We start from the raw sequence: 16,208 nt of genomic DNA, 5'->3' as shown, positions 1-16,208 counted from the left end.
TGGAAAGCTGGATCCTAAACAGGCAACACTTCATACTTCTGTCTCATGGGGGGGGCGGAGAGAAAGAAAAGAAAAGAAAAGAAATTACAATTTCAAATTGGGCAAAGTTTTAAGCTTGGTCTACACATGGAAGAGAATGAGGCAGTAGAGCAGCCTTCCTCAAACTTGGCCCTCCAGGTGTTTTTGGCCTACAACTCCCATGATCCCTAGCTAGCAGGACCAGTGGTCAGGGATGATGGGAACTAAAGTCTCAAAACATCTGGAGGGCCAAGTTTGAGGAAGCCTGCAGTAGAGAATGGTCTACGTCACTTCTGGCTGCAGGTGGGAGAAACCATTTTTGAGTGCTCCCTTGCACAGACTCCTTGCAAGGGAAAGGGGAAAACTAAAGCATCATGAAAAAACAAAATAAAAGAAAAAAATTCCTTCCAGTAGCACCTTAAAGACCAACTAAGTTAGTTCTAGGTATAAGCTTTCGTGTGCATGCACACTTCTTCAGATACACTGAAACAGAAGTCACCAGACCCTTCTATATAGTGAGAAATTTGGGAGGGGTATTACTCAGAAGGGGTGGGGAGGGGTATTACTCAGAAGGGTGGTGGGAATGGGTGATTGGCAGATAGCTGTGATGAGCCTGTTGACGACTCTTAACGACTGCAATAGGTCTTACAGGAAAAAGCAAGGGGTGAGAAGGTGAAAAATGGCTTTGTCATGTATAATGAGATAAGAATCCAATGTCTTTGTTAAGACCAGGTCTCTCTTTCTCAAGCTCTGGGAGGAAGACCTTTCATTGCCTACAGACAGCCACCCAATCTTAAACAACTCCTAACCCACAATAATACTACAACCAGACTTAACACGGACACTGGCACCAGAGCCTGCAATAAACCCAGATGCCAAGTTTGCTGTCACATACACCCGGACAACATCATTACTGGCCCCAACAACATCACACATACCATCTCGGGACTATTTAATTGCTCATCGTCTAACATTGTGTATGCCATCAAATGCCAACAGTGTCCTTCAGCTCTCTATATTGGACAAGCAGACCAAACCTTACGCCAAAGGATAAACGGACATAAATCCGACATCAGGAATCACAAGACAGAGAAACCAGTAGGAGAACACTTCAATCTCCCAGGACATTCTATACAAGATCTCAAAGTAGCTGTTCTATTGCAAAGGAATTTCAGAAATAGACTGGAAAGAGAAGCTGCTGAATTGCAACTTATCACCAAACATAAAACCATGGAGAGACCTGGTCTGAACAAAGACATTGGATTCTTATCTCATTATACATGACAAAGCCATTTTTCACCTTCTCACCCCTTGCTTTTTCCTGTAAGACCTATTGCAGTCGTTAAGAGTCGTCAACAGGCTCATCACAGCTATCTGCCAATCACCCATTCCCACCACCCTTCTGAGTAATACCCCTCCCCACCTTCTCACTATATAGAAGGGTCTGGTAACTTCTGTTTCAGTGTATCTGAAGAAGTGTGCATGCACACGAAAGCTCATACCTAGAACTAACTTAGTTGGTCTTTAAGGTGCTACTGGAAGGATTTTTTTTTCTTTTATTTTGTTTTGACTATGGCAGACCAACACGGCTACCTACCTGTAACTAAAGCATCATGTACAGTGATGGCACTGTATTAAAACAGAAATAATGAGCAAATATTTGAAGGAGGAAGACAGAAGGAACATGAAATGTTTTAAATTCCAATTTTGATATTGCAATAAAAAGGTAAAGGACCCCTGACAGTAAAGTCCAGTCTCAGACAACTCTGGGGTTGCGGCGTTCATCTCGCTTTCAGGCTGAGGGAGCCGGCATTTGTCCACAGACAGTTTTTCCGGGTCATGTGGCCAGCAGGATTAAGCCGCTTCTGGCACAACGGAACACCGAAACCAGAGCAGTGCACAGAAACGCTGTTTATCTTCCCACCTATTTATCTACTTGCACTTTGTGCTTTCGAACTGCTAGGTTGGCAGGAGCTGGGACCGAGCACCGGGAGCTCACCCCGTCACGGGGATTCGAACAGCCGACCTTCCGATCGGCAAGCCCAAGAGGCTCAGTGGTTTACTTTCCAAAGGGCAGCAGCAACAGTTACCAGAAGTGTTTTAATATGCCGTAAGTTTCAGTCACCCCCCAAACCCAAGCTATTTGATGCAAGGCAGACACTCTCTGCTAGAAATGACTTCTCCCGGGTGACGCACACGGGAAGAGGCTTCAAATCTGGGATGCCCAGCCCTGCAGCACTAATTCAAACCTCATTCCTTACACTACACAGAAGTGCATGCCCTGCAGTTTAAGAGCACAGAAACAGGTTGAAGTTAGCAGAAGATGATTTATGATACAACGTCTCCCTACTGTTTCCTGAACACATGTTGGTTCTTTTAGGAAATGAGTTGTTGATGTTTTTTAAAGAATGATCCAAAAATGTAGCAATTTTAGAGGCATTAGAGCTACCTCCACGACTGACATATTTGAGGGCATTTTCCACTGGAGGCCAGTCTGGCAGGTCAGCCTGCAGGGCGCGTTTGGCCTTCCTGTGCAGCACAGCTCATTTGCTTGATCCATTGAGGCAGGCTGTTATTTATAATGCAGAAGAGCACTTGAGCTGTGCAGGGCGCTTCAGAAACCTCATTTCATTTGTCTTCAGCGACCTGGGAGGTGGGTCAATATCATTTCCATTTTACATGTGGGGAACTTACTGAGACAGAGGTTTTGCTTGAGGTAACTCAAGTTCACAGCTGAGCTGAAACTTGAACCCAAGTCTCCAAAGTCTGCACCCAAAATTCTACACCCAGGACCACCTTAGTGCCCTCCTTCCCACTTGCCCTTTCCTTGTTGCAGCCTATTAAAAAAATCCACATGTGAATTGAACATGCCACTTCCTTCAAAAGTACAGCGGCTGAACTAGAATCAAGGCTTAACCATTGTAAAACCTGCTAGTAAATTAAGGGTTGGATTTTGAGCTGGAAAACTGTGGAGTCCAAACCCCATTTACACCCCCAGTATTCACTGGGTAGTACTGGTATGATACTCTCTCCTATCTGTTAAGGCACAGAGAAAGAGTTGCCATAAAGAGATGAGAGCAAGAAACCATCCAAAGCGTGTTTTAAAACACTACATAAATATATTCAGCCCCTGTAGACCTTGTTTTCTGCAGAATGCCTCAGAATTATCTACACGCCATTCTTGCAGCACAGTCACCCGAAATGCTTTTGCTTTCAATAAGATTTTTAAAAGTCCCTAAAGATCTGCAACTGCAGTTCTAAAGCCAGCCTTCCTTGTATTTAGCTGTCAATCATGACAATATTATTCTCCACATACCTATAAATACTGAGCCCAGCTAGCGTTTTGAAGCCAAGATTTCCTGAAACATATTTGTGCGCAGAGTAAAGCTGTGCTGCCAGCTCCAGCACGGTAATTCCACTTGCAACTTACCCAAGAAGCTCAAGGTCTGGCAGCATTACATGCCAAAAAGGAGAACCCTATACAATCTAGGCCCACCACCCAATGCCTTTGCTCTGCACAGAACTGCAGAAAAGGACTCTATTATACAGTCAGACATTGACAAAGAAGCCAAGTTGAGCCGAGGTGAAAACAAGCAACAGATAATCAAGTGCCTCTGCTCTTCTTTTCTTCTGGAGAAGTCAACAAGGTCATTATATCTCAAGGGTGTTACGGAAACAGAATTTAAAAGTCTTTTTTTTTTTTTTTTCAAAGTCCAGCACTTTATTTATTTTTTTTTTATAAATATTTATTGAGATTTTTTAAAATACAAAATGCAAAAATAATAAACAATATAACATGGATCATAACACATTTTTCAAAACTTCTTTGGACTCCCTCGCGTCTCCCACTCCCACTTACATCGTTGTAAATTTTTTCCAGCAATTTATCATCTTGTTTATATTCTTAAATTTTATTCAGTTAATTTAATCTATTCTCCACAAATTTATGTTTCCCTCAATCTCACTTATCGTCAAGTTCAATCTAATTCAATGGTAGGCAATTATTTATGATCTAGCATCCTTCTTAGCATTCAACCAAATTACAATACTTTTGTAGATAAATCTTGAATTTCTTCCAGTCTTCTTCAACCCTCTCTTCTCCCAGGTCTCGGATTCTGCCAGTCATCTCGGCCAGTTGCATATAGTCCATCAGCTGCATCTGCCATTCTTCCAGTGTGGGTAGATCTTGAGTTTTCCAGCTCTTGGCAATGAGTATCCTTGCTGCCGTTGTTGCATACATAAAAAATGTTCGGTCCTTCTTTAACACCTTCTGGCCGACAATGCCCAGAAGGAAGGCCTCTGGTTTCTTAGTAAAGGTATACTTAAATACCTTTTTCAACTCATTATAAATCATTTCCCAGAAGGCCTTCACTCTAGGGCAAGTCCACCAGAGGTGAAAGAATGTTCCTTCATGTTCTTTACATTTCCAACATTTATTATCAGACAAATGGTATATTTTGGCAAGTTTAACTGGGGTCATGTACCATCTATATATCATTTTCATTACATTTTCCTTCAAAGCATTGCATGCAGTGAAGTTCAGCCCAGTGGTCCACAACCTTTCCCAGTCCTCAAACATAATATTATGCCCAATATCCTGAGCCCACTTTATCATAACCGATTTAACCATTTCGTCTTGTGTATTCCATTTCAGCAGCAAGTTATACATTCTTGATAAAACCTTAGTTTTTGGCTCTAACAATTCTGTTTCCAACTTCGATTTCTCCACCTGGAACCCTAGCTTTTTGTCATTTTTAAAAACTTCTTTAATCTGAGCGTAATGTAACCAGTCTCGCACTTTATCCTTCATTTTCTCCAAACTCTGCAATTTCCAATTGTCTCCATCTTTTTCTAATATTTCCCAATATTTTGGCCAGTTGGCCTCCATATTGAGTCTTTTTCGGGCCTTAGCTTCCAGAGGTGAAAGCCAACTCGGAGTTTTATTTTCCAATAAGTCTTTGTATTTTGTCCAGACTTTAAAAACTGCTTTCCTGACAATATGGTTCTTTTTCTTTTCTTTTTAAAGTTTTATTTATGCATTTTTACAACTTGTAATACACTTCATACTGTAACAATCATTTACCCTAGGACTTCATGGCATTCTAATTAAACCTTAGTCAGCTGCATTTTATAATATTCTACCCATTTTCATCTCAAATCATCCTTGTTATTTGCTGGTCATAAGTTAAGTCCCATGACAATATGGTTCTTAAAGACCTTATTAATCTTAACCTTATCGTACCATAGATATGCATGCCAACCAAAGGCATTATTAAACCCTTCCAAGTCCAATACGTCAGTGTCCTCAAGAAGTAGCCAGTCTTTTAGCCAGCAAAAGGCTGCGGCTTCATAATACAACTTTAGGTCTGGCAGGGCAAAGCCCCCTCTTTCTTTCGCATCAGTTAGTATCTTGAACTTAATTCTGGGCTTTTTGCCCTGCCAGACAAATCTAGATATATCTCTCTGCCACTTCCGGAAACACTCTGTCTTGTCCACAATCTGCAATGTTTGAAACAAAAACAACATCTTTGGCAATACATTCATCTTAACAGCAGCGATTCGGCCTAACAGAGAAAGCTTCAATTTTGTCCAGCTATCCAAATCTCTCTTAATTTCAGACCAACATTTTTCATAATTATCCTTAAATAGACTCAGATTTTTTGCTGTTATGTTTACCCCTAGGTACTTTACTTTTTTAACCACAGTTAGTTCCGTTTCTCTCTGAAACTGTTCCGACTCTACATCTGTCAGATTTTTCCCCAACACCTTAGTTTTCTGTTTATTTAGTTTAAATCCTGCCACCCGACCAAAATCTTGAATCAGTTGTAATACTCTTTTTGTACTAGATTCTGGCTCCTGCAGGGTCAAAACTAGGTCATCTGCAAAAGCTTTAAGTTTATATTGTTTCACTCCGACCTGAATCCCTTCCACCAACCGGTCCCCTCTAATCATATTCAAGAGCACCTCCAGAACTGATATAAATAACAAAGGGGAAATCGGGCAGCCTTGTCGTGTTCCTTTTTCAATTTTAAACTCTTCAGTGACCACATTGTTTACTATCAATTTAGCCTTTTGTTCTGAATTTAAAAGTCTTTGGAAGCACTCAGGTACCCAAGAGCAACAAAGGAAAGCGAGAAGATTGGGGGGGGGGGGCTGAACAATTTGGAATTCCCTCTTCATGTAAAATAAGGACTACTCTTTCAGGACAACTCCCATATGACTATATCCTGCATAAGGGCAAGATGTTGGAGTGAAATAGTTATCCGCCTACTGCTGATACGTCTGAAAATCAAACATGCTGCCTGCATATGTAAAATTGGGCCCTTCTTCTGGGCTCACCAGGCTGGTGAGCAGCAGAAACAGACCTTCTCGGTGGTGGCCCCATTAGTGATGAACTCCCACAGGAAGTACAGCTGGTTATATAATGGCCCCCACCCCCCGAGCAGGCATTGTTAGTCCTTTCCTTGCATTTCATTCAAACAATTTGTAAGACTAAAGTGTTCAAAAAAATTAGGATACTCCCGAAACCTTAGTTTTAGTTTGTAGAGTGCTTTACCAGAAACTACTACACATCTCAAATGCCAAATGCACAGATACTTGTAAAGATGCAGAAAACAGGTGCAGTTTGAATCAAAACATCTGGGTTTTCTGTGGTAGGTGCAACTGAAGAGGCCAGTCAGTGGTCATCTGGCCATATCAGACTTGTGTACATTTACCCAAATTTTTGTAAAAACACTCACATCCTGTCATGTTTGGCAAAATTTTCATAGGATTTGCCAATATGTTTCCCGCAGGAAGACTAAAAATAAAAGGCCTCATTCCAGATGCAGCTAAAGCAGAGCAAAGGAAGCTTTGCCAGCAGAGACCCATAATATATAAAAGAATGTTAAACATGATGCCCAGAAATATCAGGCTCTCTTGTTGCCCAAATCACTTTTGTTTATCTGAAAGATTTTGATCAAGATTTTTCAGTATCCACAAGGCAATCAACTTCTATAGGACATGTTTCAAGTCTTTGGGTTCTCATTGCTTCCACCATTGCACATTATCCCAAGCAAAATTAGATTAAGGATCGCGCACTACAGTCATTGAAACAATCACTAACACTAGAGATTCATACGCATGCACATTTCATCTGGCTGATTAAATGAAGTCAAAGCCGAACCTTAAAGCCCTCGCCCCATGTGTGCGCCGCCTTTCTCCCAAATAAGCTGAATGTGGCCAGGGTCATCCCATTCCATCTGCATGACAACCTTGCAAAGCAAATCATCCTGATGGACTCTGACTCGTCCAAGACCACCAGTGAACCTTGTGGCTTACAAGACCTCTGCCTCATCTTGGAGCCGCTTTGGACACGATGAAGTCCGGCCAGCTAAAAGTAATGGCGCACTGCGTCCAGCTGGCAGCACTTCTCTGTGTCCAGAGTTTTCAAACGTTTATCCCTTTACAGGGGTCAGCAAACTTTTTCAGCAGGGGGGCGGTTCACTGTCCCTCAGACCTTGTGGTGGGTGGGGCCGAACTATATTTTTTTGTGGGGGAAGAACAAATTCCTAGGCCCCACAAGTAACCCAGAGATGCATTTTAAATAAAAGGACACTGTCAGGGAACTGCTATCAGAGCCAGAGGAGGAGGGAGGGCTCCAGAGGGATGCCGGAGAGCGTCCCAGGAGGGAGAGAGGCAGCCCATCTGCGGGGGAAGGAAATCAGCGTAGCACCAGTGGAGAAGGGAGGCAGATGGAAGAATCGGTGAGGAGGCTCCATGACTCCTCGCCGGAGACCAGCGGGGAGAGCACGGGTCCTCCACTGCCCACACCCTCCCTGCGCAGAAGACTTTCGCGCAGGGAGAGTAGGCGGAGACTTGGCATCAAAGAACTTCTTTGCTGGAAGAAGTTCAAGAAACGCCCACTGACGGATTCTGCCAGCGACTGAGACAGCCACGGGTGAGTGGCTGTCCAGACAGAAAGGGTTCACCCAGGTGACTCAGCCAGGTGTGGCGACGACTTACGCACGAGCAACCCCTAGAACCATTACAGACCAGGCAGGCCCCACAAATGACCCAGAGATGCATTTTAAATAAAAGGACACATTCTACTCATGTAAAAACACACTGATTCCTAGACCGTTTGCAGGCCGGATTTAGAAGGCGATTGGGCCGGATCCGGCCCCCGGGCCTTAGTTTGCCTGCCCATGCTTTAGCTGATGCACTTTAACAGCAGTTCCGTTTGGTCAGATAGATAGAAGGAAAAAAGAAACCCATTCAGCCTGGCATAGCAACTGAACCAAATCCTTCAGGAAGACCACAAGCAGGACACAAATGCAATAGCAGCAACCGCCAACGTCTGAGAGAAACTGGCATAAACCCACAATCTGAACGTGGAAGTCATGTAGTTTGGAAGCACTCTGGTTCTGGCATTGCTCCTGAAGGCTCGAGACCAGTGCTAGTTTGTCAACTGCGTTCATTCCTTGAGCAGACTTGGACACAGTCAAGCCTACATTCGTTACATCTAGGCTGGATTACTGAAACATGATGTACATGGGGCTGCCTTTGGAGACCTTTTAGAGACGTCAGATAGAGGAGAATTTTGGAATCATGTTGTTCCTTTGCTGATTTACTGAATCTCTTTCCAGGTATTATTACTTTTAAAGCCCTAAATGGAAATTCAAGACAGGCCAACTTGATTGGACAACCACTCCCAGCCCCTAATTCAATTCTAGTATAAGGAGGAGAGGAATAAAGCCTTCACTTTCTTCCCATTATGCTTTATTTTTAAAACACCCACATTCTTTCTCAGCAAGGAAGCATTCTTCCTCAATAGCCTTACTAATTCTCTTTAATACTGCTTTTTACCAGTTTATCCGGAAGAAGCATAAAGCTGACTAACTCATATTTCCTGGCTCTCTCTGGATCCACTTTTTAAAAAATTGTCATTTCTTAAATATAGAAATACACTGAGCCTCACCTGTGTCTGGAAGAGCACTTCTTACATGACACTGTCACAATATTTGTGCAGATCATTAACAGATTTACAACATATAAAAGAGACTAGATTTTCACTCGGGTCTGGTTTCTATGTTGCCTAGCTTGAGGATCAGACATCAGTTCTTTACATAGAGCTGTAAAGTTGGAAGGGACCATGCAATGCAGGAATATGCAGCTGTCACATATGGGGTTGTTACCTGGTGGCTGAAGACCACAACAGGTGGAATATGAGGAAACATTTTGTACAAACTTGCTTGCAGCCCAGTCCAGGAGAACAGAGGTAGCTGCTCTCCTCCAGGAACACATCTCACAATTACAGTGGTATCTCAGGTTAAGTACTTAATTCGTTCCAGAGGTATGTACTTAAGCTGAAACTGTTCTTAACCTGAAGCACCACTTTAGCTAATGGGGCCTCCTGCTGCTGCCACGCCGCCGGAGCACGATTTCTGTTCTCATCCTGAAGCAAAGTTCTTAACCTGAAGCACTATTTCTGGGTTAGCAGGGTCTGTAACCTGAAGCATACGTAACCTGAAGCGTATGTAACCTGAGGTACCACTGTACAATGTGTGCTGTTGCAACACCCCCAAAGGGACATGCACTCACATCGGTGCACGTGAAATTCTTGCGTTACTTGTTTCAACTGTCTTCGGGCATGAGCTTAACTTAGAGGAGTGAAATGCTTTCTTTAAACGTAATTCGAAAAACAGATTGATGATGAATGCCGAATATACACAGCAGATTTTGCAGAAGATTCCTCCCTGCTCCTCACAGCCATAGATGATTGCCTGCTTTCAAATCCATTCCAGATATTCTCTTGAATAATTTCATCCGATTTTGTTCCTCAATCAATTCTGCTTATGTTAAAGGAATAGGTTCTGCTATTAACCAAACATCAAGCAATCACAGTCAGATTCCACCAGCTATTTCTCGACAATAAATGATTTCCCTGATAAACTGTGATGGCTTGGAAAGTAGCCCAGCTCTGACCCAATTCAGTTGAAAGTTATCACCATGCAGGATTTAAAACTAATTGCATGGATTAGAATACAAAAGGTTGTTCCGAGCTGTCTTTATTTTCATGTAAAACAGTTCACTAAGTTCACATCTATTGACAAAGTGCGAAAATATCTCCAAAATGAAGCTATCAAAAAAGAACGTTTGATACTAACTGGATGAGAATTTAATACAGCACACATCAGTTCAGGTCTTTCAATGAACAGTTTACATTCATAACCAGAGACGGGCACCCACTCAGACATGCAAATGTTAATTATGTTAATTATGACTGATTTTGTTCTTGGATTCTGACGTATACCAAGCAAAAAGGGCAACTTTTGTTTAGATGCAGGTGGCTTCCCATTCACACGGGGGTTACATTTCGGGCCCCAGCACACAAGTGCAAAATCACAAAAAATGGGGAGCACCCTGGAGAGTCCTCCCGGCTTGGGAAGAGACTCACCCCAGAGCCCAAAGAGAATAATCTCTTGGGGCTTCGGAGAAGATCTCCACACAAGCCGGAGGGGCAGCGGGGCTTTGCTGAGCTGCTCAGCCTCCCCAACTAAGGGGTAGCACAGCAGCCGAAGAAGCCACTTCCCTGCGAATCAGCTGAAGAAGCCCTGCTTACATTCTGGCTTACACAGAGGTCCTTTTCGGGCTCTGGGGAGGGTCTCCAAGATGCTCCTCATTTCCGGGTACCTGGCACTGTGCTTCTGCACGGTCGCAAGTAAATGGGGAGTTGTCTATCACAAAGGCTTTGGAACTGCTGCATATTAATTGGAGTGCTTGTGCCCAAACACTGTTGCTCTCTTGGTACTTTTTGGCTGCAAACTAGCCCCTCAAGTGGAAATGTCCCATTTTATTCTAAAACCCCACAGCAGGTCTAAATGAGGTGATAAAATACCACTTCACTCTACAGGTAGGGGGATCGCATTTTTGAAAGTTCCTAGTGTTTTGTAAACAACCCTAACATGCAGAAGACTAAAACAGAAGGTTGTGCTAAATTTATCATTATTATTACTTGCAGGGAGCCCACAACAGGAAACATTCCAAGTGTTATTCCCCTACCTTTAGCCTAAACTGCAAGCACAAATTCTTAAATGATTGATTTTCAAAGAATCTGGAGCTAATTGTGTGTCTCTTCCCCCTTTCTTTTCTTTTTTTCCTTTTCGGATAGAGGCGAAACATGACCAGAAATCACTGAGCAGCAATAGCCATGCAGGCTACAGAAGTGCCATCTCTTGGGCATTAAGAGTCTTTTATAGACATTACCTATACATTTTCAGGAAAGTCTCAAAAATCACAAGGGCCAGGAACCTTTTAAAACTGAAACCAATTCCCAGGAGTCCAATTTCTCTGCTAGATTCATCAGAGCGTTCTGATAATTTAACAATGCAGAAGATGCACGTCGAATCACATTTCCACTATTAAGAAGCAACAATGTGAGGAGGCAGCAATAAATGATCTATTCCAGCCCCACAGCCCCTTTGTTTGGCATATTTAGGCCATTTTAGGTACGTTAGTCACAAACCAACAAAGCAAACACTGGTCAGTTAGAGAATCATCGCTGTTCTCAGATGGTGCTTATAAAAGAATCCAGATCTATGGCTTTTTGACATGCATTGCGGTCAATCGCCTGAAGCGTATTCCATCCATCTTCTTGAACGCCTGGATGCTGTTCACTTTCTTCCACTTTTGTCCTCTCCTTCCTCCCCCCCCCCCAATGTACAGCATTTATTTCATTCTTGGTCACAAGCCATGAATGCACAGACTAAATACTACAGTCACACATCCTATAGCTATTTCTCACAAGAGAAATAAATACAGGGAAGGTCAGATTTGCCAAAACAACCTTAGTTTACACTGGGTTTATTTAAACAAAGTAATGACCGCTGGGGATTTAGAAAACAGAGCGAGAGCTTTTTGGCAAAGTGAGAGATATGGGATACCCAAATTGCAAACACCCAGTACTATTATTAAAAGAGCTTCTATTAAACAGATTTTAAAACAAAAAATATGAAACCTGAACAAACAAGTCTTTATGCTTATCTTGAGACTAGATTCTAAAGAGGTCCGGCTACATTAGCCATGAAGAAGCAGCAGCCTCCAATCCAGACCCCCAAATCTACACATGTACAAATAATCTGACATTTCGTTTTTGGAATTTCCTTCCCCACCAACACATCCGATGAACTTTTCAGGTTTATATGCAACCCCATCTGTAATGGTTCTAAGGGGGTTGCTCGTGCGTAAGTTGCCGCCACTCCTGGCTAGGTTGCCTGGTTGAACCCTTTCTCTCTGGACAGCCTTGCACTCGTGGCTGTCTCAGTCGCTGGCAGAATCCGTCAGTGGGCGTTTCTTAAACTTCTTCCAGCAAAGAAGTTCTTTGACGCCAAGTCTCCTCCTGCTCTCCCTGCACGGAAGTCTTCTGCGCAGGGAGGGTGTGGGCAGAGTACCCGTGCCCTCCCCACTGGTCTCCGGTGAAGAGTCCTGGAGCCTTATCTCCGATTCCCCCATCTGCCCCCCTTCACCCCTGGTGTTACGCTGATTTCCTTCCCCAGCAGATGGGCTGCCTCTCTCCCTGCTGGGACCCTCTCCGGCATCGCTCTGGAGCCTTCCCTCCGCCTCTGGCTCCGATGGCAGTTCCCTGACACCATCCTCACCCAGTTCCTGAAACTATGTGACAAATAGTCAACGCCAGAATAAGAGAGGAGCCAAGAAGAGGAACGAGGATAGAAATGGAGAAGGGCTCCACGAGTCTATCCTGACCAGCCATCAGCTTCCTGTGCAACATAAAGCAAGTGTTCGTAACAGCACAGGATGCAAAAGGGACAGTGCAAGAAGACAAAATGCTCCAAGGGCTTTCGGGACCCTTGGATGAACTCTGCTCCCAAAGCAGAAAAATATTTAAGGATCAAGCTTTCCCAGTCCTCTTTCCAAACAGTAAGATGCAACCCCAGAGGGGACCAATAACCATTCTCAGAAGCCAACAAGCAGAAACGTGTCTTAAACCCACTTGGGTGTTGCAGAGTCACCATCTCTTTTCCTTTAGGGACCAATAAACAACATCTCTTGCTTAGCGCAACTAAAATGCAATTCAATACCACTCAAGAGCAACTGCTACATTCTGGTGCGCCTAATCATACAGAAAGGATTCTTCCGATATACAGCCGTACCTCGGAAGTTGAACACCTTGCGAGTCAGAACGTTTTGGCTCCTGAACGCCGCAAAACCAGAAGTGAGTGTTCCGGTTTGCAAACGTTCTTTGGAACCCAAACATCCAGCGCAGGTTTCGTAGGTTCCGATTGGCTGCAGGAGCTTCCTGCAGCCAATCAGAAGTCGCGCCCTGGTTTCCAAACATTTTGGAAGTCGAATGGACTTCCGGAACAGATTCCGTTCAACTTCTGAGGTCCGACTGGAGTACTAATGATGCACCCCTCAAAATTCATCACTGTTTTTCTCTTCGTTAGGATGGCCAGCAGATACCTAGATAATTGCTTTCACAAGCACATCAACTAAAATATTGGCAGATTCTAACTCCTACCCAGCAAATTGCCATCTTCAGGACTTGTCTTACAAAATAAAAGCTTCTCAGCAAATGTGACAGCAGCACTAGATGTCAGAACCTACAAAATCTGGGAAGACACAAGATTTACCCACTCGGGAAGAATGGCAGATGAAGGTGATGGACTATATGGAGCTGGCGGAAATGACTGGCAGAATCCGAGACCAAGGAGAAGAGTCGGTGGAAGAAGATTGGAAGAAATTTAAAGTTTATTTACAGATACACTGTAAAATTAAGGAATGTTAGAAGGATGTTGGAATGAAGTTATGTGGCTTTAGCAGAAATGTTATAAAGGATTAAGTAAAAATGGATTGTTAATTGGTGAATGAAGAGAATGTAAAATTACAGTATGGTAAGATAAATTATTAGGATAAAAACAAAGATGGAAAGAATTTGCTAAAATATCTAATTGAACTAGAATACAAAAAAGGGAGGTGTGAGGAGGTCAAGGAAACAAGCAGATGAAAAATAAGTTATGGGAAGGTTTGATTTGTTTTTTTTGTTCGTATTTTTCTATGCTTTTTTTTCTTTTTTTTCTTTTTGTCTGTTTGTATCTATTGTGATGTATTGCTTTGTTTTTTCTTGCTTAATTTAGTGGGTTTTTTTTCTTTTTTTGTAACCTTTAAAACTGGAATAAATATTATTTAAAAAAAGAACTTACAAAATCTGCTGCCAAAAAGAGGACAGATTCCCCCGCTCTCCTCCATAGCATGCAGTAGAGCTTATTTAATAATCTGATGTCATTCTTTATGTATCTTTTCTAAGGAGTCAAAGCTTTTTACAAAATTAAAACACACCAAAAAGAACTCCATAAAATTGCAATTTAAAACAAAGTCACAGACGGACTGCAGCATAAAATCTTAATAAGCTCATGGCAACAGATAAAAGATCTCTAAAAGGTCTAAATTTCCTGAAACATGGAGGGGGCATTTAAAGGACGCCTGAAAGCCAAGAGTGAGGAACCTTGAGAGGCTCCCAAAAGGAGGACATTTCAAAACATTGTCACCGCCAATCAAGAAGGCCCCATCTTTTATATTCATCCACCTGACACCACATATCAATGGGACCAAGAGCAGAACCTCCAAGCCTGATCTTAACTGGTCAGGAAGGTTCATATAGGAATAGATGGTTCTGAGAACAACCTGCTTCCAAGGCCATTTTTAGGGCTTTAAACCTAACACCAGCACTTTAAATTGAGCCTGGAAACAAACAGGAAACCAGCAGAGCTGGAATAGGACCACAGCGATAAAATAGCATCGATGGATACCAGACAATAGTTTGGCACCATAACCGGAGCTGAGAATTTAAGTTTCCAAATTATTTTGGAGCTACACCAGCTAAACATTAGGCTTTTTGGAAGGCCTGAAAGAGTCGTTTGCTTCAGTTGGCTTTTCCTGGGTAATGTTGTGTCTCGCTCACTGGATGGAGGGTGGAGAACGGTTATGCTGCTCAAGTTCCAAGTCTGTTTTATTTGTGTCGATCTTTTGTTCTTGGTTTTAGTAGTAACTTTGTCAATACTTGTAAGTTGCTTTGGGCACAAGTGACCTAAAGATCACTCAATACTTTAAAAGAAAATAACTTTTACCAAGCATCGCAGTAGATCAGCCAAGAAGCAACGAAGGCATGAAGAATTCGTATCAGGGCCATCTTGTTTGGGAGAGACCACAGCCGGTGAACTAGCTGAAACTGGTAAAAAAAAAAAAAACACTGCTAGCTACCATCACCACCTACACATTCAAGAATGGATGCCAGAGGCATCCCAGATGGCAGACCTGCGTCTTCAAAGGCAGCACAATCACATCTGGAGCAAGTTGCACAACCTTCCCCAGATTGCCAGAGCCCCTGACCAACCATTCTTCCAGGTTATCTGCATTATTTCAGCTTATTCACCTCCCTCGGCCCACTCAACTGACAGACGCTGGTTTAGCAGCTCCACAGACTTCCTGGGATTAGACTATGGGGGAAAGGGTGTAGAGTCGCACACCATCAATATACTGGTGACACCTCGGCCTAAACCCCTGGATGATCTCGCCAAGTTGTTTCATGCAGACGTGAAACAGAGTAAGAGACAAGACAGATACTTTGGCACCCTGTTAAGCCAAAGGTCATGGGGCTGAACAACATCCCCCAGAACTACCTTGTGAGACTGGAATGTCTGGAACCATTGAAGAACAGGAGGATACCATGGCCAATGCTACAAAAAAAACAAAAAGCCATCGAGAAATTTAAGAGAATCAACAAAATCACAAACTCCTATGCATCTTTCAGCACAGGCTCATCCACCAGGGCAAGCAAGGCAGCTTCCATGCCCCCAAACCAGACTGTAACAAATTTAAGTAATCAGGTTTCCCTAGGACTACCTGGAGCTGAGATACCGTCACATGCTCAAACCCTTGCTCAAATTAAGGCTAATGTGAGATGGACCAATGGCTACTCACATTACTTGGCTCTACATTTTATTTTTTTTCACAAGGGGTCTCACTACAGCCTCTCGCGAACATGCAGGAACCATGCCTTCTCAGACTGGGGCACTGATCACCTCTCTAAGACAGGATTTCCCAAACTTGAGTCTCTGGCTGTTTTTGGACTACAACTCCCATCATTCCTAGCTAGCAGGACCAGTGATCAGGGATGATGGGAACTGTAGTTC

The 16,208-nt window shown here is 43.0% G+C and overlaps 1 protein-coding gene across 1 annotated transcript in view; it reads right to left on the bottom strand.

Moving 5' to 3' along the window:
• The window catches only part of UVRAG (UV radiation resistance associated), a 92,373-nt gene that overhangs the window by 48,218 nt on the left and 27,947 nt on the right, over nucleotides 1-16,208 (bottom strand). The gene's annotated exons all lie outside the window — the stretch shown is intronic.

Source organism: Podarcis cretensis, assembly GCF_951804945.1.
Source record: "Podarcis cretensis genome assembly, chromosome: 4".
Lineage (NCBI taxonomy): Eukaryota > Metazoa > Chordata > Lepidosauria > Squamata > Lacertidae > Podarcis > Podarcis cretensis.
The sequence above is the reverse complement of the archived record's forward strand: the minus strand, read 5'-3'. Positions and strand labels throughout refer to the sequence as shown.